The sequence below is a fragment of the Furipterus horrens genome, unplaced genomic scaffold (assembly GCF_987537825.1).
Source record: "Furipterus horrens unplaced genomic scaffold, mFurHor1.1.pri manual_scaffold_4, whole genome shotgun sequence".
NCBI lineage: Eukaryota > Metazoa > Chordata > Mammalia > Chiroptera > Furipteridae > Furipterus > Furipterus horrens.
In genome coordinates, this window is record NW_028327174.1 from 184975169 (window position 1) to 185001722 (window position 26554).

The 26554-nt window shown below is 43.9% G+C and overlaps 1 protein-coding gene across 7 annotated transcripts in view; it reads left to right on the forward strand.

The window, feature by feature from the left end:
* PALM2AKAP2 (PALM2 and AKAP2 fusion) overlaps positions 1-26554 on the forward strand; it is a 300990-nt gene that overhangs the window by 235517 nt on the left and 38919 nt on the right. The window lies entirely within an intron of this gene.

A 26554-nucleotide genomic window follows, 5' to 3' on the forward strand; every position in this document is an offset into this window, starting at 1 on the left:
TAAAACACCTTAGGACCTTCAATTTATGTCGATAGCACTTTTCTTCTCAGGGAGGCAATGCTTAAGTAGAAATTTTTTCTGGGGTTTTTACCTGATCATTTAATGCTATAATTATTTCTAAACCCATTAATAATGATTTTAGATGCATTGCTGGGAAACTAGGCATAGAGTGTATAACCTGTGGAATAAATGAGAGGTATACACGTCATGCTTTAAAATCTGGTTATTAGTCCTTGACCTTGAACCTGTTGGCAAGGTAGGTAGGCATGGGAGAAAAGCTAAAGACTATCCATCTTAGATTTGAAACTATTATATGAACTCCCTTTTGGACTCACTTCTGGTCAGACATTCTGTACTTTGTAGTGGTTTGGGGGCAGTTTTGTGTTTTAGAGCGTCTCTTAGCCCAGGTCAAAGAGTTGAAGGAGGCATTGTGCAATTTTGTCTCTAATGCTCAGGTGATAGTGAAGTAGAGAAAGAAAGACTGGACCTGTTCACTTGAACTTCAAGTTCACAAAGATCAGGTATTGTCTATGGTCAATACAAGACTGTTAAAAAGTCATTTTCTTAACTCAAGAGAGGTGACTTCATTTTCAGAACCCTCTCAAAATTGTGTGTGCTGATTTGTAAAGCAATGTGTGTGATGTTTTTTGTTGCTTTTCTAAACCCATATCGTTTTGTGTTGGTGTGTGTGTATATGATTTTTTAAGTCCATTTTTAAACTTTATTCACTTTTTATTTACACATAGTTAAACTAACTCTTTATGAGCTTGGGTAAATGCATACAGTTGAGGATTCATTACCAGCCAAGATGCAGAGCAGTTAGATTATCCCAAGCATTATATTTTGTTCAGAATTTCTGTTGACGTGTTTGGGTATGGAATTTACTCTTACTTCTGAAGATGGAGCCAAACCACTGTGTAACAAATAACACAGCAGAGTCTGATACTTTCCATATGTAGGGTTGAGTGAGATGTTAGAAGCAAGGTCTGATTTGTTGATTCTTCGCTCAAAGAGTTATAAATGGAAAAATTGCACTATGTGATTAGTTGTTTCTTCGTATTTTCTAAAATTAGTGGACGAAAATGGCATAATGTAAAGTGCACTTTATAAAAAAAACAACAGAAGAAATTTGTAATAAATACTGTAATTAGTAAAAGTAATAAAATGAAAAAGTTAATTTCTTTACAATTTGGGTTTACATTTCTATGAAAATTTACTTTTGTGTGATCTTAAGGGAAATGACATGCGGCTGAAAGCATGGACTGCATAACTCGAACTGGCTTCAGAGGGGGATGTAATGGCTCAAATCACTGAAAGTTATATGCGTAGGCTTCAGGCTTGGGGTTCAAATGACATCATCAGTGTCCTGGTTTCCCCATTAGGCTGTGTTTTCCTTTGGGCTGACTCCATTTTTGGCTGGCTTCTTTTTTTTTTTTTTTTTTGGTATCAAAATGACTGACAGCAGCTTTGGGCCTTTATCCCATTTTCTCAGATTCTCACATTTCCAACCAGAATCTCAGACTGGAGTCTCATTGGCTCTGATTGGTATTCCTAAACCTTGTGGCCACGAGGTGGCTGGGTGGTGGGGTGCAGTGTTCTGACTGGCTGGGCTTGGGGCCCATGCTTGCAGGGGCCTAAGGAGTCTCAGCTCCCCTAGAGCACAGCGCACAAAGAGATTGTGGCAGAAGAGACAAAAGGGAGCGCAAGGGGCAGGCACACCACGCAGATCAAGACAATGCCTGACCTTTATAGCTGGGACATTCAGGCTATGTAATCGGTTGTCTGTGAGTGTGTGTTTTAATCATCTTTATAAACATCAGGACAACAGGGTGGGGCTTGACTGTGGGAGAGGGCCGGGGGTAGGCGAGGCAGGGGAGAGCAAGGTGCAGGTGGGGGAGGGTGGGGGATGAGACAACTATATTAGACCAACAATTAAAAAAGAAATAAAAAAGAAAAAATAACTTTACTCTAAGCCAACCTCCCAGACTAGCAAGCAGAAGTTTTCAGGGTTGATTTTTTGTTGTTGTTTTACTTGTGAGATGACAACCATTTACTGAATGTGATGTGAGAGGTCCTATTTTTGGAGAAGAGTTGAAATGGAGAGACTGTGGGATTCTGCTAAGTTCGATTAATGGGACAGGGAAATGGGTCCTGGACCTATCAATGAATAGGGAGCCTGGCATCTGAGATAAAGAAGTTGGGACCAAAAGAAGTAAAAGGTCATACATATTAGCAACACACTGAAAACTCAGCACGGATTAGCATTGCCGAGAAGAGCAGAAGTATTTGTTGTGTTGGATAAAAATAACTATCAGGAACATTTGGTGCGAATTCATGGAGGTTAAAGACTGGCATGGCTGGTCTAATCATGTGCAGAGTGACTGCCTCCAGAATGAAGTCTAGATTCCAAAACATGGTGTTGGTGGCCTGGCCCCTGCCTAACGCTCCAGCCTCCTCGCCCTCTGTTGCTGTCTTGCACTTGGTTGTGGACGTCACTAATCTGTTCGTCGTTTGGAGTCCACATCAGGCATGTCACTCCGCCCTGCTTGATCACTAGTTGGGATCCTCTACCTGGAAACCCTCTCTGGTTTACTCATACTTATCCTTTATGACTCAGTTCGGGCGGCAGGTTCTCCGAGAAGCATTCACTAACTGTGCCTCTCTCTTCTGTGCGCTCATGCCTTGTGTGTACCTTTACCAGCAGTTCTCGGCTGGTGGCCATTTTGTGCCCATGGGGACATTTGGCAATGTTAGGAAATGTCTGTGATTATTTTGACTAGTGGGTGCTACTAGAATCTAGTTGGAGGCCAGGGATGCTGCTAAATATCTTACAATGCACTGGACGGCCCCCAACAAAGACTATCTGAGCCAAAGCCTCAGTAGTGCCCAAGTTAAGAATCCTGGTTACCATTGCACTTGCCACATTGTTTGATGTTTCTGTCTTGATTTTTATCTTCTTCTCAAGGCTGAGGTCCATATATGTGATCTGCATCTTTGCACCTCTGATACCCAAATGTCTGGCACCGGGTAGGTCCTCAGGAAAGAGTAGTTGAAAGATAATTGGATAAGCCTTGGCTGGTGGTGTGGCTCAGTTGGTCGGGTGTCGTTCCGCAGGTGTGGGGTCGCCAGTTCAATTCCCGGTTGGGGTGGGTGCCTGGGTTGTGGGTTTGGTCCCTGAATCGAGGTGCATGTGAGGTGGCCGATTGATGTTTCTCTCACAAATCAGTCTCTCTCTTTCCTCCTTTTTCTCCCTCCCTTCCCCTCTCTAAAAATAAATAAAAATCTCTTTTTAAAAAAAAGATGATTGGATAAAAGAGGAGATAAAATAATCTAGTTTAGTTACCAGCAAACACATAGAAAAGACTAGTCATTTTCAAAAGCAAGGCAAATGGAGGCCCTACTCATCTTGCATTAGGTAGCTTTGAACCCTGAGGGTCTCTTTGTCTTACCATTCCTTTGTGTTCTCAGCCTTCTGCGAAAAGAGCTTCAGGGTTTACTGTAGCAAACAGTGGGAGAAATGAAAGAAGTGTTAACATGGTACTTTTTAAAAGCTATAGTCTTATTAGGGATAATATGTCCTCTGGTTATCAATGATTTTAGGATTGGACAAGTTGTTTTGGTTGAATTGATTTTCACAGATTTAGAATCTAAGAAAATCCACTAAATACCACATCCCGGAATGCTGGGCGCCCAGCAGCCTAGATTAAGTGTTCAAAAACTCATTGTTGTGAATAAATTGAATCCTTATGCTTTAGTTGAGGGTTATAAAATCTCTCCAAAGACTCCTTCCAAATCTGCATTTTTCTGTAAAGTAATAGTGGCTTTGAAGACTCATCCACAGGTGTCTCTTAACTTCTTGTGCCAAATAGTTGTGTATCTGGGACTGTTTTAATGTTTCTGTTCATGACATAGGCTATAATGCCAATGTTCAGTCCCGGTAGCGAGAGAAATAAATCTATATGAAACTTTTCTAGGGTCAGTGCACATGACGCTTTTGGAGAAATACAGCTGGATGAATTTTTGCTTCTGCAGCTGAGGCTTTTTTGTGCGTTCTTGGAATGATAACTCCAATGTGGTTTGGATCCTGGCGCATCCGCTATGCCTGGTGGGAGGTGCATTATAAACTGATATAAATGTTAACTTTACAATCACTCTACTGTGTAAGCAGTCAGTTCCGCAGACTTCTGTGAAGTCACCACTCTGAGCTGGCGAGTGTTAGATACTAGAGGTACTCAAAGATGGTTAAGACAGCATCTCAGCCTCTGAGAGGCTTACTGTCTAATTTTTTATTATGACAAAATATACAAAACATAAAAATTACCCTTTCAACAATTTTTAAGTGCAACATTCAGTATTAAGAAATATACTCACAATGTTACACAACCATCACCACTATCTATTTCCAGGACTTTTTCATCATCCCAAACAGAATTATACAGTATTGGTTCTTTTCCATCCTTTTTATTTATTTTTACGTAGCAAAATGTTTTCAAAGTTCATTCATATTATAGCATAAATCAGAATTTAATTCCTTTTCAAGGCCAAGTAACATTCATGTGTGTGTGTGTGTGTTTGTGCCTGTGTGTGTACCACATGTTACTTATCCATTCATCCATCGATGGACATTTGCATTTCGTGTGCCTTTTAACGATTGTGAATAGCGCTGCTGTGAACATAATGTACAAGTATCTGTTTGGGCCTTGCTTTCAAGTCTTTTGGATATGCACCGAGGATACTGTCCAATTTTACATCTTGCATGGCGAACTGGGTGGCCTGGCCACGTCCTTCAGCTGCTCCGGCAAAGATTTTTGCTAATGTTCGCCTTTACTTTTGACCGTTACATTTTTCCCTACCATATATGTGGGCATCTAGGTTGGTGAAATTTGTTGGGAAAGAAAAAGGAAGTCAATAAGGAACAATTCTGAGAGCAGAAATAATGAATCTTGACTATCCTGGCTGCTGGACTTTTTTCTTCTCGTGCCAAGCCACCATGTAAGGCTCTCTCCTTCCCTGGCACTTTTGCTGAGGAGCAAAGAGCTGCCAGGTAACCTCAGAAACTCCTCATGGAGACTTCTCTGCAAACCATGTGAATGGGAGACACTGTCTAAGTGGGTCATCCTGAATACAGCAGAACCGAAACCTGTTTTGTTATTTAATGCTGCAGACCAAGGGGACACTGGCAGTCTTGCTTCACACCACTTGCTAGCTGTGAGCTCCTTGGGGACAGCCCGGGGGAGGCCTGCTTTTAACTGGCGCTGCTGTGTTTAGGTTGGTGACATGCCTTAGGAACACAGGAGCCAGCCTTCCCTTCAGCCGCGCCAGGCTTCCAGCTAAGCTTCCTTTTAACCCTGGGATTTCCTATGGCCCCTGAGCTCTGAAAGCAGATCACATATGGCCTGCTGTCAAGCAGGAGAATAGCCTTTTTGTTCCTGGAGAGCAAAGCAAGTGGGAGAGGGGGAAAAAGGTCTTTTTTCAACATGAAAATACATTAACTGTAATTCTTCCCTTCCATGACCCTCTCTCCATTTTGTGCTATATAATGGCTTCAGGATTTTTCCTTTTTTCTAGGCAATATTGGGCTGTAGCAATGGAAAAGTGATGGCTATTAAGAGATTTAGTTGGAAGGAAGCTGAGCTAATGAAGTAGGACCTTGGGCAGACCACTGCTTGGGGCTGGGGGCTGGGGCTGGGGCTGGGCATGGTGTTGAAACAGCATGTCTCCATGTCTCCCCTCCCTCCTGCCTGTTCAGATGGACAACTGTTCACGCAAGCCCCCAAATTTGTGAGCCTGTGATGTCTGAAAGCACATATACTCAAGTTGGATTTCCAATTGAAGCGAATAGGCTGGGCAGATTCATGCTACGCCTTCTGTTGTACGGAGGGTGATATTCTTCTCCTTTGTTTATCTGGACTCATTCGTTCTTACTGCTCAAAGACTAAAACTGCAGCATTAATGCCAGTTTCAGGTCCAAGGGCCTCTGGCACCAGTTGGTGATGGCTAATGTGATTCGGATCTGGATAATAACTCACCACAGGCACCTAGCTCTTCCTTTGGCTCACCTCAATGGGATGTCTAGGTGGCACATGTGTGATACATGGCAGGCAGCGTTCTTTTCCCACCGGCCAGTCATTACTGAGATTCTGCTAAGTGTCAGGGGCTAGAGACCCAAACATCAGTCAGATGCAGCCCTGTGCGAAGGGTTGTAGTCTAGTGAGCTTACTGCTGCTTCCTGGGAAAGAGACATTTTGGAGTCTAGGACAGCAAATTCGTCATGAACATGAAAAGGAAGGTTGTGGATATTTCTGTTCATAGCATGAATGATGTAATAAATAAGGAACTTATTTATTAAGAATTCTCTTAATAGAGTCACAGACTTTTCAAGCTGCTTAAGATTGCTGGTTCTTTAGCTGGGTGTCCTGGGTTCACATCTCAGTTGACTCTTCTGTAAAAAGGAGATGATAATAGTACCAATGTCACAGATTTATAGGGGCATTACATGAAGTATCTCATTAAAAGTGTTCAGAATACAGCATGGCAGTGAAAGCCATGGCACCTTTAAACTTCTGATTCATTCATTCATCAGAAACTGAGTAGTGGTGATGGTTGCCCAAGTCTGTGAATTTACTACAAACCACTGAATTGTATACTTAGTGATGTTTATGGTTTGTGAGTTGCATTTCAATGATGCTGCTCTAAAGGGAAAGTTAATTGAGTACCTATTTAATTGAGTACCTATTATGTGCCTGGCACTGCCTTTTTAAACTGAGCAGGTAAGTGACTTGCTCAAGGTGACTGAGTAACAGAGATACATCTAGAGCTCAAGTCTCTTGGCACACAAGCCAAGCTATTTGTAAATTGTCAGGGATTAAATAAAGACTGCCATTGAGGCTGGAGGCGGAAGTCACCTTCTGTTCTGGTGTAGAGCCAGACCTTAATAAAAAATAGTGCTATGACCTAAGACGTCAGCATTCTACCTTCACCAGCTATTCCCAGTAGTTCCCCTCACCTGCCACACACCTCCATGTTTTCCAAGACTTCAGGCATATTATAAATGTCTATATAAATACACTAGAAAAAATATAGCATCCTTCTCTCCAGTTCTGGATATAGAATGAATGTATTTTGGTGGACTATTTCTTTCATTCTCTCAATTTCTAACAGTCAAGAATTAGCTGTCAAAGGAAAATAAAAGTATAGCTTCTAAGAAAAGGGAAAAAATGATAGCTTCCTATTGCAAGACAGGGATGCCCTCCCAACACTGCCACTACCAAAACTACTAACAAATTTTATTCCCATGGCGCAGAAAATCTTACTCATTGTTGAGGTTTTCAAGTCTAAAGATCGAGAATACAGACTAAGAGAGGAGTGCTTTAAAAATGAAATGGTGGCAGTTTTTTCCTGCTGCATCTATTTACATAGTAATGGAAACCTTTTCAGATCCAGAGCTGCCCTGCAGCCTTAGGCTCCCGTCAGCCTCCTGCTTTCTCTGCCATATGCTTCGTCCTGGGATTTCTTCCTTCTCCAGACATCTGGTACTGGGGACGAGGGAACACCACTTCCCCTGAACCATTGAAATTGCTATTAGGAAAAAACGGCTCAAGTTTGCAGGCAGCACTGAATGAGATGTTTTCCTGGTGTCCTGAGCAACAATCTTCAGGAAGGAAACCTAAGAAGGTCCCAAGCTTTCAGCACGTATGCACATTTCCCCGAGATGAACTTGAAGTACTTCTTCCTTCAGTGGCCCAGGCAGCACAGGCTTTTCCTAGCAGATGGCAGCATTACCTCAATGGATATGGAATGAATAGGTTTGCCCCTGGAGGGTGGAATTGTAGCAAAGTCTATTATGAAATCTCATTTACTTTGCATGAATCAGTTCAGAAGTCCCGAGAACACAAAGTCTGAAAAATGGTGAAATAGGACAGTAATGTACAGCTACCCATCAAAATCAGGTTTGCCCTGAAACTGCTCTGACTTGGCAGGTAATAATCGTAGTTTTTTTTGCACTTTTGTGATGGAGCAGGGTTTTAACGGAATTCCGTTTCTTGTGAGTAGGAACAAAACCAGTTGTAAACGCCTTTTACCTCCCCTTCTCTTGTCTAGGACTGTGGCATCTGGGGCATATACTTTAGCTCTGACAGCTAAGAGCTGGCGGGAAAGAATGGAGAGAGAGGGGACGTCAAGAAGAGACGCACTCAATTCACACACACAACACACACTTTTATTTTTCGACTTAAGCACTTTATCAAGAAAGGTACTAAGAACTGGATAATAGATTCCCTTCTTCAGACAACCTCAGGCCTTTTGTATATCTGACTTACCAAGGGCAAGACATTTGACCTTGGCCCAAGCTGAGATTTGAAAGGGCAGGGTGGGCAGCACTAGGCCCAGAGAGACATGGAGGTTGCATTGCTGCTGTTCTGGAACGGTGAGGCAGTGAGGAAGAAGGCTGTGAGCAGCCCCCTGCCCATCTACAAGGAAGCTGATAATTGTTGATTTATTTCAGTGTTTGTGAATAGATCTCATCTTTTCTGTCACACGAAGGAAACTGAGGCAGGTAAATCCTAAGACTCTGCAGAATCATTTAATATAAAATAGGCTCAGGTTTTGGTTCAGGTGATGGGGTGGTTTCCCCAAAGACCTCTGTTTACATGGGGAAGGGGGCTGAGAAAGGGCATTCATTGGACACGGATAGCCTAGTTTTCAGTCCTCTACTTCATATCTGCGTCCCAGATACGAAGCTCCTTGTACCAAAGAAAGGCAGGAAACCATGTCACCTGGCCTCTGATATGTAGATACTCTAAATTGCTCCCTGGCCTTTAGAAGGCCCACAAAGACACTCCTACAGAAGAGCGGGGGTTGTTGTTAGGATTTCAGCGAGGAACCTTTCTGATAACTACAAGAACCCTTGCTATGGTTTTACACTGAACAGGTGACAAGAACATTGGGCTGGCCTTCGCCTAGAAAAGGAGTAGATTCTCACAGCAAGCTTGAAGACTCTGATCTGAGGGTCCACCAGGGGCTCAAGGTCTCTGCTGAGTGAGCCAAGGGTGGCTGCTGGGGGAGCCGAGGGCCTGGAAAGCATTCCCAAAAGCCAAAATACGATGCCTTCTGATATCAGTGTGGTGTTACTTGAAACCTTTTCCAGAAGCCTAGAATAGAATAAATGTGAATGGATGTGATGGAGACCATTTAACAGAAGTTGAAGATTTCAGAGCTAACAAGTTCCCATCATGCAGTGGAGGCCCATAACGTGACTGTGTGGGTTTCTAGTGGGTGTTGTCCCCTCTTCAGCTTTTCTATCAGAGTTAGGGATCAAACCTTGTTTTAAAAAAATCAATAAAAACAAGGCACATTAAGTGGCCCAGCGCCAAGGCTATCTGTCCAGAAACTGGGTCCCCTGCTCTTCCCAGTGTTTCCAGAACATTTACTGGGAGCTAATCGTCTCGCATTGTCACTGTCTGGAGCTGCCTGAAAGACAAACAGAGGGCAGGAAAGTATGTCGGTGTGTCTCGGGGGATGGGCCAGGATAAGGCGGACAGATGCAGCTGCACACTCTTACGGGGGCGCTTTCGGATGTGGGCCTGCTGCTGCCTTTCTGCACTTGAGATCCTGGGGCAGCTGGTTGCTCCCATTGCCGCTGGCCTCCCCGGAGAGAGAAGGTGGCTGACGTCAGTGGGCCTGTCTGAAATCATCTGCAGCTGTTCGCGTGCTTTTCAAATGAGCATAAAGTGGTTTCAGGCAGTGGTTAATCTGGGAAAGTCCTCTGTATGAACTAGTCTCCTTTTCATGGCTCCCCCTCCTTTGGATATAACGTACCCCCACCAGACATGATGCCAGCAGGTGGCACAACCAGGATCCCAGACCAGTGTTGTTTGATGCTGAATCCCACACCGACTACCTCTGCACTACAGTGTGCTTCATGGCAGCCCTTTGAGTCACAAGTGCCCATCTAACGCCACCTGGAAGCAGGACTGTCCTCATTAGCAGAGGAGTGCCCACAGGAATCAGAATCACTTCGGTACCGCAGACCATATTTCCTGGACTGTCAGAAAGATGCGAGTGTTTGAAAATAATACTGGAATTTATTATTCTATATTAAATATTACAGTATAAACTTGATCAAGCAGAGAATAGACTTGCTGTCCAGTGTTCATGGCATCATGTGTTTTTCCGTTTGTGTTTTCTCCAGGGCTGGGTTTAGAAAGATTAAGTTAAGGGGGGGAAAAAAAAATCATACACCCCAAGTAAATAAATTATTTCAGGCCAGGCTTCAAATTCAGTTTTTACGGAGCCACCGATTTCTAATCCCAAAGTCCTTGGCCCACTGCCCGTAGGAGGCCCGGGGCAGCCTGGACACCACCTGGATTCCATTCCGTGACCGGCTCCTGGCCTCGTTGGGGTTCCCCAGCCCAGGAGACCGCTCTCAGGACAGAAAACCCAGACTGGCTCAGCAGATGGAATGTCATTCCCCACCTCTCACTTTAACTCTTTCAGTGGCTCTTAAAATTAAGTCCTAAATCCTGCAGGATCCGGCCACAGCTGCCTCCCCAGACATCTTTTCCACCATGTAAGGGAGGGACAGGGCCTTTTCCTCTACGCATCTTAGGGTCATTGGTTGGAGCCTTGAAAATTAGACTGACAAAAGACGGACTAACGAGAGAAAAACAAACCGAAGTTTATTAATGTGTGCATCGGTCGTATATTAGGAAGACTTTGTGATGCATAACTCAAAAGGGTGGTTAGAACTTGAGCTTCTACAGCATCTTAGCAAAGTATGATACCTTTGTAGAGAAGTAACATGACCAAGGGAAAAAGGACTTTGAGTTTCTAGGAGCAGCAAATTGAGGGAAGGCCAATTTATGGGGAAACTAGTGGTGGGAGGGGCTGGCTTTAGCCACGTTTGCCATCTCTGGGCTGATGAGGGTCTAGAGTTATCTCTGGTGATTAACTTCTGTCCCTCCTGGGAGAGAGGAGAGAAGGCCCCTTTACACATTTATGTCCTGCTTTTAGACCAATAGGAGTAGGGTAGAGAACATTTCTTCTCGTATCTACTTATCTCAGTTGTCCTCCGCTCAAAATAATCCTTATGTCAAAGGGGTCTAGTTCAGGGTGACATTTTCTGCTACCCTTTACCAGCCACCGAAACTATCGCCGTTTCTCCTAAGCTTCTCTTGCTCCCACCTCAGGGCCTTTACACGGGCCTGGACCAGGCTTCAGTCCCCTTCATGGCTTAATAAACTAACTCCGCATTTTTTATATGGCTGCTCAATTGTCACCTCCTCAGAGAAGCCTCCCCTGCCCTCCCTGACTAGCTCAAATTCTCCATTAGACGTTGTCAAAGCACTAGGTTCCTTTCATTCAAAGTACTTATACCATAGACACAACTTTGCATTAATTTGTGATTGAAAAGTCCTGGTTTCCCTCTTGTAATAAATTTCCAGAAGGCAGTTCCATGCCTGGTTCTCTCCACTGTGAACAGCACAGTGCCTGAAACCCAGTAGGTACTCATTCAAGGGTGAAAGAATGAATGAGTGAATGAAGTACAGCCTAGCACAGTATTCAGATCTTCTGTTCACAGCGACGGCATAGTCTGTGCTCAAATTGCAAGAGGGAGACACTAAAGTGAACAGCTCACATTTCTTAGCAGTGGTGTTCAATTGAAAAGGAGAGCTTGTCCCCTCTCACTTCAAGTTTCCATACTTTTAGACATTCTTAGTGTAAATAGCCTATGGAGAGCTCTTTCAGGGAGTGGAGGGAATTCTAAAGAATCAGCTTTTGAGAAAGCTTGGATCTCATTTTATGCCAATTCTGCATGGGCATTACAAGCTGGAGTGTGGCTTCTGAGAATCTCCTTTGCATTGTTTCCTCTGGGTGATTTTTCTACTTTTGTTGCATTTTTATCTTGAGAGACAATGTCCTCATATAAATCCATGTGGCATATCTGCGTTGCCCTAAAAGGTATATTTGTATTTGAGATTTGATCTGCTCTCAGTAGGGGCACTGAAACCAAGATTTCTGGGGTTAGATGGAGCTGGGCTCTTGGTCCCAAAGCCCCTTTGCATAGAGAGAAATTATTTGCCTTATTGGCAAAAGATCCATTTAAAATTTTTATTACTTTTTTTTGCTCAAATTTCTCTTTTGGCCACATGAACTTGGATCCGTCTCCTCTCCCCCTGCTACTTTCTGACCTATGTTATGATCTTGGAAACATCTAATGGCGTGCCAGTCATATTTTGTAGAACTATTCAAGGGTCTCCACCTGGGAACAGTGAATCCAATTGAATTTCTGCCAAGAAGCTCTTTTATTATTGTTGTCACTTGGACACACAGTTCTACTCTTCCCTCCTTGTCTGTAATCTAAATATAAATTAAGGCTAGAAAACTTACAGCTCTTTTTTGGGGAGCGTGGGCGTGGGCAGGGGCCAACTTGTCGTATTATCTTGAGTTGAGTTCAGTGTCAAACTGAATTCTGTCCAGACTTTTGTTTGGGTTTCAGATGTTTATCCCCAAACAAATTGAGGTTTAAGTTGAAACAACTCCAGATTTGGTAATGTTTAAGATTCCTCCCAGAGCACAAACTGACCCTTACCTTGAAGCTATGCCTAAGTGCGTTCTTCAGCCTTGAATCTCTGCGTTCCTAGTAAACACTCATGGTAAAAAAAAAAAAAAAAAAAAAAAAACAGTTAACGATTAATATGCTTGTGTTCCAGTGACTAGAAAAATAAGCATCAGCCCCTCTGAGGCCTCATTTTATCAAGCTCTGAAAGATGGCTTTTATAGCTGGTGTGAAGCCTTGGTTTATCAGCGCCAATAGCCTGGAAACACCTTAGACCAGCCTCTTTGGGATGAGCAGAGTGGACCAGGCTTAGGAATTCCAAGAAGACAGAGTCAAGCTAGAGAGCTGCCAAAGCTCACAGATGTGGAATGAAACCAGTTCCTAAACCTGATTCCTCTGCTCGGTTGTTACGTGCTTAGAACCTGGGCTCACTTGAGGATTTTGCAGCTGGTTAGGATGTTTTGAACCTGGAATTAGGCTTCTTTTGTCTGTTTATCTATGGAACATAATGATGATAGATCCAAGCTTTCTAGGAAGGCTGCTTTTGAAATCATAGTATTGATTCTGTCTTCCTAGTGCTTCCGAAGTGCCAAATCGTATGTTGTATGTGTCCTGAGACTGCCTTGGCCATTTCTCTCTGGCACTCAACCCCCAAACTGAGATATTAGTTGACAGATTGATAAACATGCTCAGGTTAGTGATATAATCTGTTAGATTCTATTCTGTGTCATCCCACGTCCTATCCCTGTTTTACAGGAGGAGAAACCCTTCTAGACTGTAAGTTCAGGCAGGGCTCTGACCTTTTTTAATGGTTACTTTAACAAAGAGTTTTATCAAGGTTAATAAATCAGAAGCTTGAATAAGGACGGATCCTGTGTCTTCCTTTGAGATTGGCTTGCAGTGAAGCCTTTGGGTGAATTGTACCCGAAAAGGGCACACAGAATAAATTTGTGTTGTAAATGCAACACAAATTCCTGTGCAACAGAAATAGTCTATGCTAGTGGTTCCATTAGAACATCTAAATGTTTATATTATTGCTACTCGAAATTTGATTGCTTTGTAGTTCCTCCTTGGGAATTGAATTGAAAAAAAAAACTAAATTAACTTCAATGTACATGATGGAAGCACCTTGTCTTTCTACAGTTTGGGGGAGGTTGTGTTAAGGTTAGGTGGTGATCATTGTAAAGGACTCAGGTTACTTATCCACACATGCACACGTCATTAGAGAAATAATTAGCAGTCTTTAATAATCTCCAATTGGTAGCTGCAAATTAATATCTTTAAACACCTGTTATTTGACCATATTCATCCTACTGTCTTGTTCATTGGCCATGACCAGCAGAGTTCGCAAGGTGCCTCAGTACTGCTGTGTTTCACTGCTCATGACTGTGAGGTAGTTGGTCTCACTTCTATTTTGTTACAAGTAGGTGGACGAAACATTGATCAGCAAGCAAATCTAAGAGGAATGAACTTTATTACAAGTATCCTTTAAGATGTGCAAGCTCCCTCAGCTAGTTAGTTAATTTTGCATAAGAGGCTAGGTGGTTTTCATTCCAAACCTTTTTGTGTGATGCTTTAAGAACCTCTGCTTGATAAAGCAAAGCAGCCTTCATTATTTTAGGAATTATCAAGTGTGACTACATCTGCATGTTTTTGCATTGATAAGAGTTCTTTGGCAAACAAGGTTTCTTTTCTTTCCTTTCATTTTCTTTCCTTTCCTTTTCTTTCCTTTCCTTTTCTTTCCTTTCCCTTTCTTTCCTTTTGTTTTCTTCTCTTTTCTTTTCTAAGAGGAAAACCTTGTGTCCATCAGGCTGGTTTTTTTCTGAAGTGGAGACCCAGATGGAATGATACAGGTCTCAGAAGGGTCACAACTCCGACCTCAGACGATGAGCATGTATGACTCAAGTCTGACAGAGTTGCCTGGAAGTCCTGAGAGCTGAGTCCGGAGGTGGCTGGCAGGAACAAGATCCTAATCCCAGAAGAGCAGCTCTGGGAGGGTGAAGGGAGGCCCTGGCCTAAACTGGAAAGATCATACTTCTCAGCACCTCAGGACTCCTCTGGGTGTTGTCGCCGGGGGCACGGGAAAGGCTGTAGTGTTCTCTTGCAGGTGGGAAAGGGGAGAAGGCTCGGAAGGAGGGAGTTACTGGGAAGAGAGAGAGACGTGGTGGGTGCCCTGTGCATATCCATGATTCCAGGTGTGCTGGGGACCAGTGTGCTTGCTGCTCCCAGGTGCAGCGCGATAGGAGGGCTGGGGAAGGGGGAGAACACCGCCAGGAATGGATTTGAGAGGCTTGGAGGACAGAGGCTTGTGTTGCTTTGTGGGAGTGTGCATCAGCAGCCCAGAAATCAGACTGCCGTAGAATTCTCAAACAAATGACTTGTTTATTAAACTGAAAGCTTCTATCTCCATTAGGAAATATTCAATTCCAGCGGTTAGCCTGGGAGGGGTAAAGAGCCTCCCTCCTTCCAGTCTGCTTTGCCCCGCTCCCAAGCAATGCTTTGATGTGCTGTTGCTGGACGCTCCTAATGGAAGAAGATAAGTCATCAGTTAACCCAACTGGAGGGTTAAGCTGAAAATGGACTTTTCAAGGATGGGATTATCTCTGAGTTGTTAACCATTGATTGACATTATTTATATGGGATATATTCTTATACAAAAGCTTAATCTCCACCTAAGCAGAGGCTGACAGAAGTGCAGAAATATTCTAGTTATTTGCTTTGTTTTTGAAGTCACTGTAGTAATTGTATCTTAGGTCACTTGAGGCTAGGGTAGGAATGACTATAGTTTCTTTTCCAAACATGTCACCATTTTTATTCCTTTAACAATTGGTCCTAATACTGTTAAGTTCCCAGTTTTGTTTTGTTTTGTTTTATACCAAAAGTAAGCAGAACCATTTAATAATATTAGCAAAATTGTGAATTTAAGTGTAATGCAAATGTGGTAAATTAGTAATTGTGTGCCTGAGATTTGCAAGTGAAAATAAGTTTTTCATTTATTTCTTTTACTTTCAGATACTGACAAATGCTAGTGTTAATTTACATACAATTTCAGGAAAACATTAACTTCGTAAGTTAATGTATTTCATATTGTTTTTCAGTATACCTTTTGTTTTCTTATGAGACCAAAAAGGGATATAAAAAATTAATTGCCAAAATTTTAGAAAGTAAATTAGGATAGTTATTACGCTACTCTAATACAATCAGTAATTATTTTATTTTATTCTAGTCTGTGTCCCCCTTGTGTGCTGCAAAAATGTAATCCATTCGTCTAGATTCTGTTTCATACTTCTTTAGCCTCACTGATGTTTCAAAAATGTTGCCCCATATTGCTTAATGGGCAGAGTTTCTGTTTGGGGTGATGAAAAATTTTAGAAATAGATAGTGGTGATGGTTGCACAGCATTGTGAATGTAATTAATGGCCACTTCATTATACACTTAAAATGGTAAAAACGGAAACTTTTATATTATGTATATATTTTACCTCAGTTTTTAAAAAAGAGTATGAAAACTGTGCCCCCCCCCCAATATTTTATTTTATTTTTAGAAGTTAAACATTGACAGATTTCAGAGTTTGTAATGCCAGGAGAAAATTAAATGTGGAGTTTATTCTTCATGAGATTCAAAAAAATTAAACTTTTCAATAGTGTTTAGCGTTTGGATGAAGCCAGTAAATCGGAGGTAAATTTCAGCAGTGGGGTGGCCTGTTGTTAAAACTTAAGAACCTTGGGGGTTGAGAGGTCACGTTTTAGGCTGAGGTCATCAAAACCCTGTGGGGACACAGGGCCTCCTCCGGATGTCTTCAGCCCCTGAGAAGGAGGGCCCTGATGACAGAGCCTGACTGATGATGACAGATGAGTAACTTCCCCAGTAGTCTTCCAGTTTACAGAAACGTGAATGCAAACCCTGCCCTCAGGGAGCCCCAGCAATCACTGGGTAAATCCTCTGGAAGGAGGTGGTAGGATAGTTTGTTCCCCGGGGGTGTTTCTCACAGCAGGAGATTTGGGGTGGGGTGGGGGGAGCAGGTTTGGTCAGGGCTTGTGGGAAAGTCCAGCGAGAGAGGGAAGGGCGTGAAATGTCTGTGCCAAGCTTTAGGAGGAGGGTGAAGCCAGAGCGAGGCACAGTGGCACCCCTGATCTAGAGCACCCTTTGGGGTAGCTGAGGTTCAGATCACAGACTGGGGGCTTCTTCTGGGAGCACACCTCCGACTTCCTGTGCTCTGGGAACTCTGGACCCAGAAGCGGCTCTAGGTGCTGCATTTATGTTTCTGAACTCTTTTAAGTACTGCAGCTGATGTGACCCGGGCTAAGACAACCTGTATATTTGAATCTAATCGGACTTCAGGTTTTAAACATTTCATGTGCTCTTGGGCTATTGTTTCATGTTTATATCCCAGCTCTGTAATTAATTGGCCTAATCTATTATTTGTTAAACATGAATTAGAGAGTAAAATCAAGAAGTGATTTTAAAGAATGCTTTTCATAGAGTTTCAACCACTTTGCTGGAAGGAAAACATGCCAACTTAAGCACTTAAGCATTGCACAGTGACGTCGAGGGAGGTTGATTCTGGGGACTGAGAAAATTCCTTGTTACGACCCAGTCTTTACAGGTAAAGCCTCACTTTCTTTCCCTTCTCAGTCCCCCAATGGCCTAATATCTTGATATTTAGACCTGTAACGATCTGTGCCAATTCTGGGGTTCAGCATGATGTTACCAATGCAGGCACTGTGGCTTGGGGTTATATTTATTCACTTTTTCTCAAAAAACTTAGGAGAAAAAAAATGGGAAATTAAACGTTTTAGAACACAACAATGTAACATCTTGGCTCTAGTCAACCTTCTAACATCTCACAGCTTGAGATATTTGTTGGGTGCGTTCTTGGCGTATTGAAGCCTCCCATCCCCACACCCAGTCTCTGTTATTTCCTGTTCTTGGATCCTCACCTTCTGCCCTACTTGTCTGGGGAGGGGTCTGTGTCTGGAATGGACCACTGGATCCCTGCTGTTGTGGTCAGAACTGTGTTCATGATAAACAGACATTCCTGGGAGTGTCTATAGACATATCTAGAGAATTCCAACCACTCAGTTGAAGAGAAAGTCACTCACCTGGAGCATTTAGAGAACTCCAAACATCTGAAGTAGGGCAGCTTTTTAAGATACAGCAAAGAGCTCAAAGTGGATTCTTAGATTCGGTGAACCACGGCGCACCATGTGTCCTGGGAAAGCAAAAAGGGATGTCAAGATTTGCTTCTTTAGGGTGGACTTTGCAGAGCTGGACAAGCCAGGGTTTAGATCTCAACTCTGTCACTTACTTGCTTTGTGTCCTTGGGCAGGTTACTTAAGCTCTGCTCCTCAATGTCTTCATCGGCAAAATAGAGATTATACCTTACTTCAGGGTGTTGCTGTGTGGATTTATTGAGATAATGAATGTAAAGAGCATAGTGAAATGACTACGCATTGCAATTAGTAATTGTCACCCGTATTATTTCTATTTCCTGTAAAGAAAACTGGCACCTGGAAAGAGTTCTAGGATCCATTTTAAAATATATGATCATGTAGATGAAGAATCTTGGAGCTAATCTTCCTTGTTTGATAAGCCTCTACTCCAGATTGTTTCAACTTGTCTGCATTTACAGGAGGCAGGATGGTATCCAAGACCCTGTGTCAGGCGCCTCCATTTAACCTCAGGTTCACCACTTACTGCTGGATACCTTGAAGCAGATCACCACTTACAACTGTGAATCTGTTTCCTGACTTGTACGATCAAGAACACTGGCTCCATAGGCTGATTTTGAGAAATAAATGTGATCGTGCACTAAAATCACTTAGCGCAATGCCTGGCATACCATCAATGCTCAATATAAGTTATGATCGCCTAGTTATCGACCTCAGCAAAGCCTGGAAGGCCTTGGGGCCCCAGTGTTCCTTCCCCAGTTTGACAAGGTGCGTACTCATTGCCAACTCTGAGACTTCGCAGCTTCTGTCTTCACAAAGCAGCTTCTGGGGACAACAGTGTCTGTGCCTGCAGCGGTTGCTGCCCAAGCGTGCACTTACTCCACAGGTAGTTTGTGACTCGTCCTGTTTTGTCCACAAGTTTTAAAACATGCAAATAGCATAGGGCCATCCACCTCCAACGCGTCTTGAAAAATCCCTTCATTGGCCTGTCGGCAGAGGAGAAGGCAGGAGTGACTCCCTTGCGTGAGGACCGGGTCTCAGTCATGAGGCCAGCCACGTTCACAGGCCACCTCACAGATAACCGACATAACAAGTAGAAGATAGGTATGGTTCTTATTGCTGCTGTGCCAGATGACCACCAACTTTGTGGCTTAAGATGAGAAAGTTATTTTCTCCCAGTTCGGGAGGCCAGAAAGTCTGAGATGAGGGGTGGCAGGGGCGGCTCTTTGCGGAGGCTCTGGGGAAGCATCTATTCCATGCCTTTCTCGTAGCTTCTGGTGCGTGCCAGCCATCCTGGCTCTCCTTCACTTGTAGCTAAATGACTTCAGTTTCCGCCTCTGTCTTCTCATGGCGTTCTCCTCTGTGGACATCTCTGTGTGTCCGCTCCTCTTATAAGGACACCAGTCATTGGATTTAGGGCCCACTCCAATCTAGTATGACCTCACCTTAATTACATTTACAAAGATGGTCACATCCTGAGTTTCCTAGCAGACATGAATTTTGGAGGGGACAGTAGTGCAGTAATGGTACCCATTTGACAGATGACAAACCTGAGTTTCAGAGGGGGAGACAGTCCCTTGTGTCAGCATCACACGCCAGTTTGTGACACCAGTGGGCTCAAACCCAGACCTTCTTTCCCTCTAGACTCACATGCTTCTACTGGGTCGCCCTCCCACACACAAATAAATGGACAATAAAACAAGGGTCTAAAAACCGTGGCAGCAAAGCGGTTAGCAGCGGCTGGCCACTAGATCAAAGGGGGCTTCTGGAGGGTAAACAGGATGAAGCAGAGACTATTCAAGCAAATGGCAACCCCCTTTCTTGTTGCTGGTTGTCAGACTTTATCCTGTTTGCATGGTCGGTATAACTTGTTGGTTCTCGGCCTCAGTTCCGTGCTCCTGGGATTCCATGGTTGGGCAGAGATTCCTCATAAATGAGACGTGAGGTAGTGGTTGGCTTCTGTTGGCTTTAAGTGAAGGGAAGGAGCACAGTTCTTTGCATGAAGCCAAATACCCTCCCACCCCATCTTACTGCTAGCTCTTGCTCATCATGCAGCCCCTTGGTGGATGGACAAATTCCATGCTTTCCTTCTCCTGCAGAGGTTCCTTCCTGGTATTGAGGACCGCATGGGCAGTAGATGGAAGCAGCTGGCTGACCCTCAGCTGCCCCCACAGCTGGGCTGCCCTGACTTCTCCCAGAATGTGGTCCAGCAGAGCTGGGCAAGCACGGAACAGTGGCAGGAAAGAGGTGATTCCATGTGCTCCGCTGGTTCTGGCTACAGCACAGGAGTGGATCAGAAGCAGAACCAAAACCAGAACCAGAGTCAAGTCCTTGGTGTTAAGGGCAAGTTTCTCTTAGTTTAAACCACAAACACACCTCTAGTACCAGGCTCAGAATCCCGTGTGGTCAATGGCACTGGTTTGCAGCACGAGGTGGGAGTCAGAAAATTGGAGTGGGCCTGGCTCGAACCTTCACTGCTCCTTGGCTGCTCCCCTCGTCCCCACCCCACCCTGCCCTTCATCAGTGCGCAGCCTGATCATCCAAAGTCGCCACTGAGTCCTGGCAGAGCGGACTCTCAGGTTGACTCTCTGGACTTTCCTGGAATTTTCTCTTTCTGCCAGAGTGCCAGAGTGAATGGGATCCGAGGTCTGCTACTGCCCAGTCTGGTTTTACATATGGCTTTGTGCTTTTAAGGAAACTTAAGAAAGGGCCATTCATGGGTTTTTAGAGTAAGTGGCCGTTTGTGGTGACATTAATATCCATGATGATGTGACCTGTTCTGTGGATGGTCATCTAAACCTTCTAGAGCCTCCCAACAGTTCCCTTGCAATCCGTCAGCAGCTGATTCAATAGGCTCAAACCTTTTTCCTGCTGCTAAGTGGTAGATACATCCTTTGATTGAGTTTTCTTAGCGCTCACCAGGCATTTCATTTACCAAACATCTCTTGATTGTTGGTTCGTTTGTGTGTTTTCTTTCTTCTTTGGGATTGTGAGTGTCCTCTTGGGGACTGGAAAGCTTTGTTGTTTAACACTTCCTGCTTTGGAGCAGGGAAGAGCTTGGTGATTCCTGTAAGAGGACTGGCTCCTCCCTGAGTCCTCTTGCTGACCTCACACCTTCAGGCCCAGCCCAAGGACCGGGAACTGGGTGGCAGGAGGGCCGAGGCTGAATTGGCATTGGGTCCTGGGTCTGGGATCGCCTCAGTGCAGTTATCCATATGCCAACCTCCTCCCTCACATTTGCTTTAAACATTAATAAAAGACGTGGTGGTTTGCTTACAGAAGACTAGATTTAGCAAACCCAAAATATTATTTTTAGAACTTTACTCAAATCTTTGGAAAATTAATTCAGATGTACTGAGTCCCTGTTTGTGTGTGTGTCTCTGTCTATCTGTCTGTCTGTCTTACAGGTGCACATTTAAGTTGAGTGGAGCAAAAAATGACTTGTATAGAGTAACAGATAAACTCAGACTCCAATTTTGTTCTTTACTTGACTGATCAGACCTTGGGAAACTTGTCAGTGGGGGTTTCCTATGACATATCCTGTCTGTGACATAGTCCATGAAATTCTGTGACATTTGACTCCCAAAGAGGAGGTTACTCATAAGAGTGTTTCACAACTTTTCTGGGAATTGACAGCTCATGGAAGGAAAATGTCTATATATGACTGCAAGTCAATTACAATCTTTGATGAAAAAGGGAGATTATGTTATCATACAATTGTGGAGAGTGAAAGTCTGCTCCTGAAAGTATGATACGTTAGAATACTTCCTCAATAAAAGAAGGCCACGTTTTGGTACATGTTTGTTCCTCATGGCTGAGAAAGAGCCTCACTAGTCATTATGTTCATAGAAAAAGGAGACTGAGGTGTTGCAGTACGCAACAAGTAGACAGGCTTTGGCCTTTTGTACATCTACGTGCATTTAGAGCTCAAATTTGTAACTTATTTATGAATGATCACTTTCAATGATTACTTTTCTAATTACAGAAGTCACACAAGTTCAGTAGTGCAAGCCTTTATAAAATAAAAATGATAGGCTTTACTTTAGATTTTTATCCTGCGTTCAACATTAAGTTTTCCCCATTTTCCACGGTTAAGCACAGTTACTACATGGATGTGATTCTTCCAAACAATATGTATACAACTGATAGCCTTGACTCTGAGATGGTGATTCAGTTTCCTCCAGGTATCTAATTTTTCATCACGGGTGCCATATTTCCTCTTAGCTCTTACCTGTTTGTCTGCCTTATTATTTATATTTTTATGAAGTACATTTTTTTTCAGAAGTTAATATATGCTCATGGTTGAGAATTCAATCGGTGTAGAAAAGGACATAGTGAAAAGAAGCCTACCACCTCTTACATCCATCCAGTCCTCCTCATGCTAAAGCCATTGTTATCTGTTTCTCATTTATCCTTTCGGGGATAATTTCTGCATATAAATATAAGTATATTCACATTAATTTTTGTTAACAAAAGTGGCATAGTCTACATGCTATCTACTATGCATGTAAGTGACTCCTTGTCATTTAACAGTAGATCTTTCAGATTGTTCTATATCATTGTCATAGAGCTGGGAAGGGTTGTTCTGTATCAGTTCTCATAGAGCTGGAAACTACTATTCTCTTAAAGGTTGCACAATATTCCATTTTATGAGTAGTCCAGCCCCCTATTAATTTAGGTTATTTTAGTCTTTTATTGTTGTGAACAGTTTGGTGTTGGAGATTCTTGGATATAAGTCATTTTATACCTGTGCCACTCTCTCTGAGTATAAATTCTTGGAAGTAGAATTACTGGGTGAAAGACATATATTTTAAAGTCAGGTACATATGCCAAATTGCCATCAACTTCATGGAGTTGGATGAAGGTACCTGTTTCCTCTTATACTGATAACTCATTTTATTGTTGGCAAACTTATCTTACAACTTAAATTGGCTTTCCTTTTATATGAGAGGGATTGGGAATCTTTATATACAGTCTTTGTGTCAACTGTCCATCCATGCCTTTTGCCCATTTTTGTGTTTAGGTTCTTGGGCTTGTTCTTATTGAGTTGTAAGAGTTCTTTATATATCATGAATATTAAACCTTTGTGGTCTGAGTTGCAAATATTTTTTTATTTTTATTTTAGCTACCATTCATTGGGTCCTTTTACTGTAGGACAAGCCCCATCCTGGGTACTTGTGCTTCCTGACAGCTCCCTAAGGCAGCAGTAGTTTTATACCCATTACAGAGAGAAAGAAACCCAGATCTCTTGGTTAACAAAACCCATTCTTAACCAGAATTCCGTACCCCTATGTGCATGAGATAGGAATTCAACATCAGTCTAGGTTGCTGTGTAGTTTTGACAAGTGTCCTTTTTAAAGGTTGCATAGCATTTCATCTGTTAGGCAAATTGCCATTTTCAGGTGCTGATTCTTTTTCTACACGTTTTTGTTGCCTGCAGGCTTTCCCTGTTCTGCATCTGATCGTAATGCATTTCTTCTAAAGCTTTGCCCTCCGTTCTGCACAGCAATGACCCAGTATTCCTGCAGAAGATAAGAGTAGTGTCTGAGGTTGCAAACAGGAACCTCTTGAGTCTAAGATCTTTGATGGAGGGGCTCACAGACTCAAGGCAGAAACAGGATGCATGCTAGGCACTGCCCCGGGGTCTGCTAGACTTCAGTCCCTTTCCCAGGGCACCACTAAGCATCATCTGGTTCTGGAATGAAGGAAGCTGTGTTCTCCTCCCTTCCAAAGCCTACCTTTTGGGCAGTGTTGGGAGGCAATCAGAGGGTATGCTGGGAGGTGGGAGGGTGCAGTGGGAAGGATAAGAGCTTGGCAGTTGGTGAACTACTTTTTTTTCTCTATAGAATAATGTGTCTTACAAGAATAAATGACCACGGCACAGACAATAGTTCAGGGGTCTGTATATCCCTGTACGTTTTTCCCAACTGCCAGCGCTGTAGGTGTCAGGGGGAGGTGCCTGTGGGAAGGGGCTGAGTAGATTTCCAAAAAGTCTGTCCTGTTCCCTTCTCACCAGTCTTCCCTCAATAAATTAGGGCCTGCCTCGTTTCCCACACTTTACCCTATTAGGGATTCCTTTGGGTAAACAAGCTTCTCTTTTAAATTGTAAATATTCCCATCAAATTCACATCTAAGTGCACATTGCTTTGGAGGCCTGGCTCCCTGCTGAGATGTGGAGTCTTTGGGGGATAGGACTTGGAGGAAGGGCCTCACTGAAAGGTAATAGGGGAAGAATGGCCTGGGGGGGGGCGGCGGGGCAGGCCCTGGACATTTAGAAAGGGCACCCTGAGGTCCTGGCGCGCCCGCGTGTGTGTGTGTGTCTAGTCCTTATGCTCCCTGGGGCATAGGGAAGTGGCTTTTCAAGCTTAAGTGGGGAGCCCTCCCCATTGCCCCGCACCCTGCCCTCACCTCCCACTTTGCAATTCCTGGTCTTACTGATTTTGAAACCAGCCTGTCCACATTGCCTGCTTCCATCTACTTCCTCCTGAGCTCAGCAAATTCATCTGGGAACATTCCATCCCACTATGGCACAAAAATGGGATGGTTCCATTTAGCAGAATGAACTCCTTCCACTGAAGAGATAAAGTTCTGACAAGGGGAGGGAGTTCCTTCCCGGAACCCTTGTAATCTCTCTTGGCAGAACAAGCCAGCGGTTTTCCGAGGCGGCTGCTGCTGCCACCTTGGCCTTGGCTTGCTTTCTCTCAACTCTGCCCTCCTCATGATCAGTCTCGGAATGACCCAGTGCCTCACCTTTGCATGAGGCTCACGCTCACATCACAGAATTATGGGTTAGGAGCAGAAAGGTAGTGAATTGGGGGCTGGGGGTTTACTTGGTCTGGTTCTCTCATTTTATAGACCAGAAACTGAGGCCTGGAGAAGAAACACAGCCTTCCAAAAGTCACGCAGCTGCAGGCCCGTGGTTCAAAGATGGCCTGTCGCTGCCTTGCCATTACTCTTTAAGTTTTCCTTTCTGATTCTTTGGATTAGCACAGCGCCCTGCCTGGGGCTGCTCCCTCCTGAACTGCCCAGTGTGGCTCCCAGGGGCAGAGCCTTGCCCCTCTGGGCGGGATTCGTGGAGTCACGAGTTCTGTTCCTGACCCTGGGCGGAGGGCCCGCCCCTCTGTGGAATGGGTGAGACTCTCTGGCTTGCTGTTGGTGGGAGGAGGAAGAAATAGAGAAGGCAGGTGAGGGTGTGCCGATTTGGCACACAGTAGGTGTGCCGTAGATAATCTGCTCAATGATGGCCACAGAAACACTGATGGCCTCCAGACTCTAGCTGCTGAGCCTCACAAATTGCACATTGCCTCTCAGTCAACCAGGAGGACTGTGTTTCCACACGGCTTCAGGTCCCCCAGGGCAAGCAAGGCACCCTCCGAGACTAAACAGAAGATCAGGTTACAGCACCAGGAGCTGGCAGTACAAATTGGTTTTCGTAAACTCAGAAAAATCCACCCAAGCTCAGTCTGTGCTGAGAGGGCAGGGAAGTGGAAAGATGAGCAGGAGCCGGGTGAGGGCTGCTGCCTTCTGCTCTGCTCCTTCCTGTTGGAGGCTCCGCTGCCGTCAAGCGCGGGGCAGCTGGGTTTATACTTCTGCAGCCAAAAGCCGCCTTGCTGATTTGATTTCTTCCTCTGCCTCTGAGCACGAGCCACTTTTCTGGGGCACCGTACTGTGACTTTGCCCCAGAATAATTTTCTAAACTTCACCCTACTTTTATAGCTGGAGGGAGGTGTGCAGACATGTGTGTATGCGGACATGCGTGTATGCAGACATGGGTTTGTGTGCATGCACAAATATACATGTACAAATGAGCATATGCACATGCACGTGTGTATATGAGTATGTCTGTGTGTGTGTGAGTGTGTGCATTACTTTGCTCCAAGTCTTGCAATAACAAAGTACTGTGCACTGAGTGGCTTAAACAACAGAAATTTATTGTCTCACTGTTTGGAGATTAGAAGTACAAAAACCAGGTGCCATTAGAGTTGGTTCCTTCTGACGGCTGTAGGGAAGGATCGCCCCTCTCTGTGGCTTACATATGGCTGTCTTCTCTTGCTGTGTCTTCACATTTTCTTCCTTCTAGGTATGCCTGTATCTAAATCTCTTTTTATAAGGACACTAGTCATGTTGGATGAGGGCCAACCCTATTGACCACTTAACTCGATTACTTGAGACCCTATCTCCAAATAAGGTCACATTTTGAGGAATTAGGTATTAGGACTTAAACACCTAGGGGTAGGGGTAGCGGGAGACACAGTTCTTCTATAACAATGTACATATATGTATGTGGACATGTGTATAGTGAACCATAGCATCTCAGACTCCAGTCAGAAGCATGCCTACTAAACTTAGATAATAGTACTTTCAGAGTATATATAGTTTTCTCTCTTGTGAGCAGGGCACATTTCTAACCTTTTTTTTTTTTTCTTTTTTAACCAACCTCCTCATGGGTACTGAGGGAACAGGAGCAATTATGTGGCAGGTCCTGGCTGTGACTCCTGCGTCTTGGCTTGGAGGCACCTCTTCATAGAAGACCCCGCCCTGGTTCATCTTTCTGGAGCAGACCAATGCCACTCTTGGTGTTTGATTTTTTTTTTCCACCTTATTTTACTTTAGACCGTGAAGTAGCATCTTGAAATGCCTTTGGCTGTACAGCCGAACATTCCAGTTATTCCGAAGGGCACATCAGTTCAGAGTTTCCAAAGCACTCCCTGGTTATCTTCCATCCCCAAGTCAGTCATTGAGAAACTCCCGGATAGTGCTTGATACATTTCAGCATGTTAAAAATGTCACTTAGGCATGGTAATCCATTGTAAAGGATAACATACT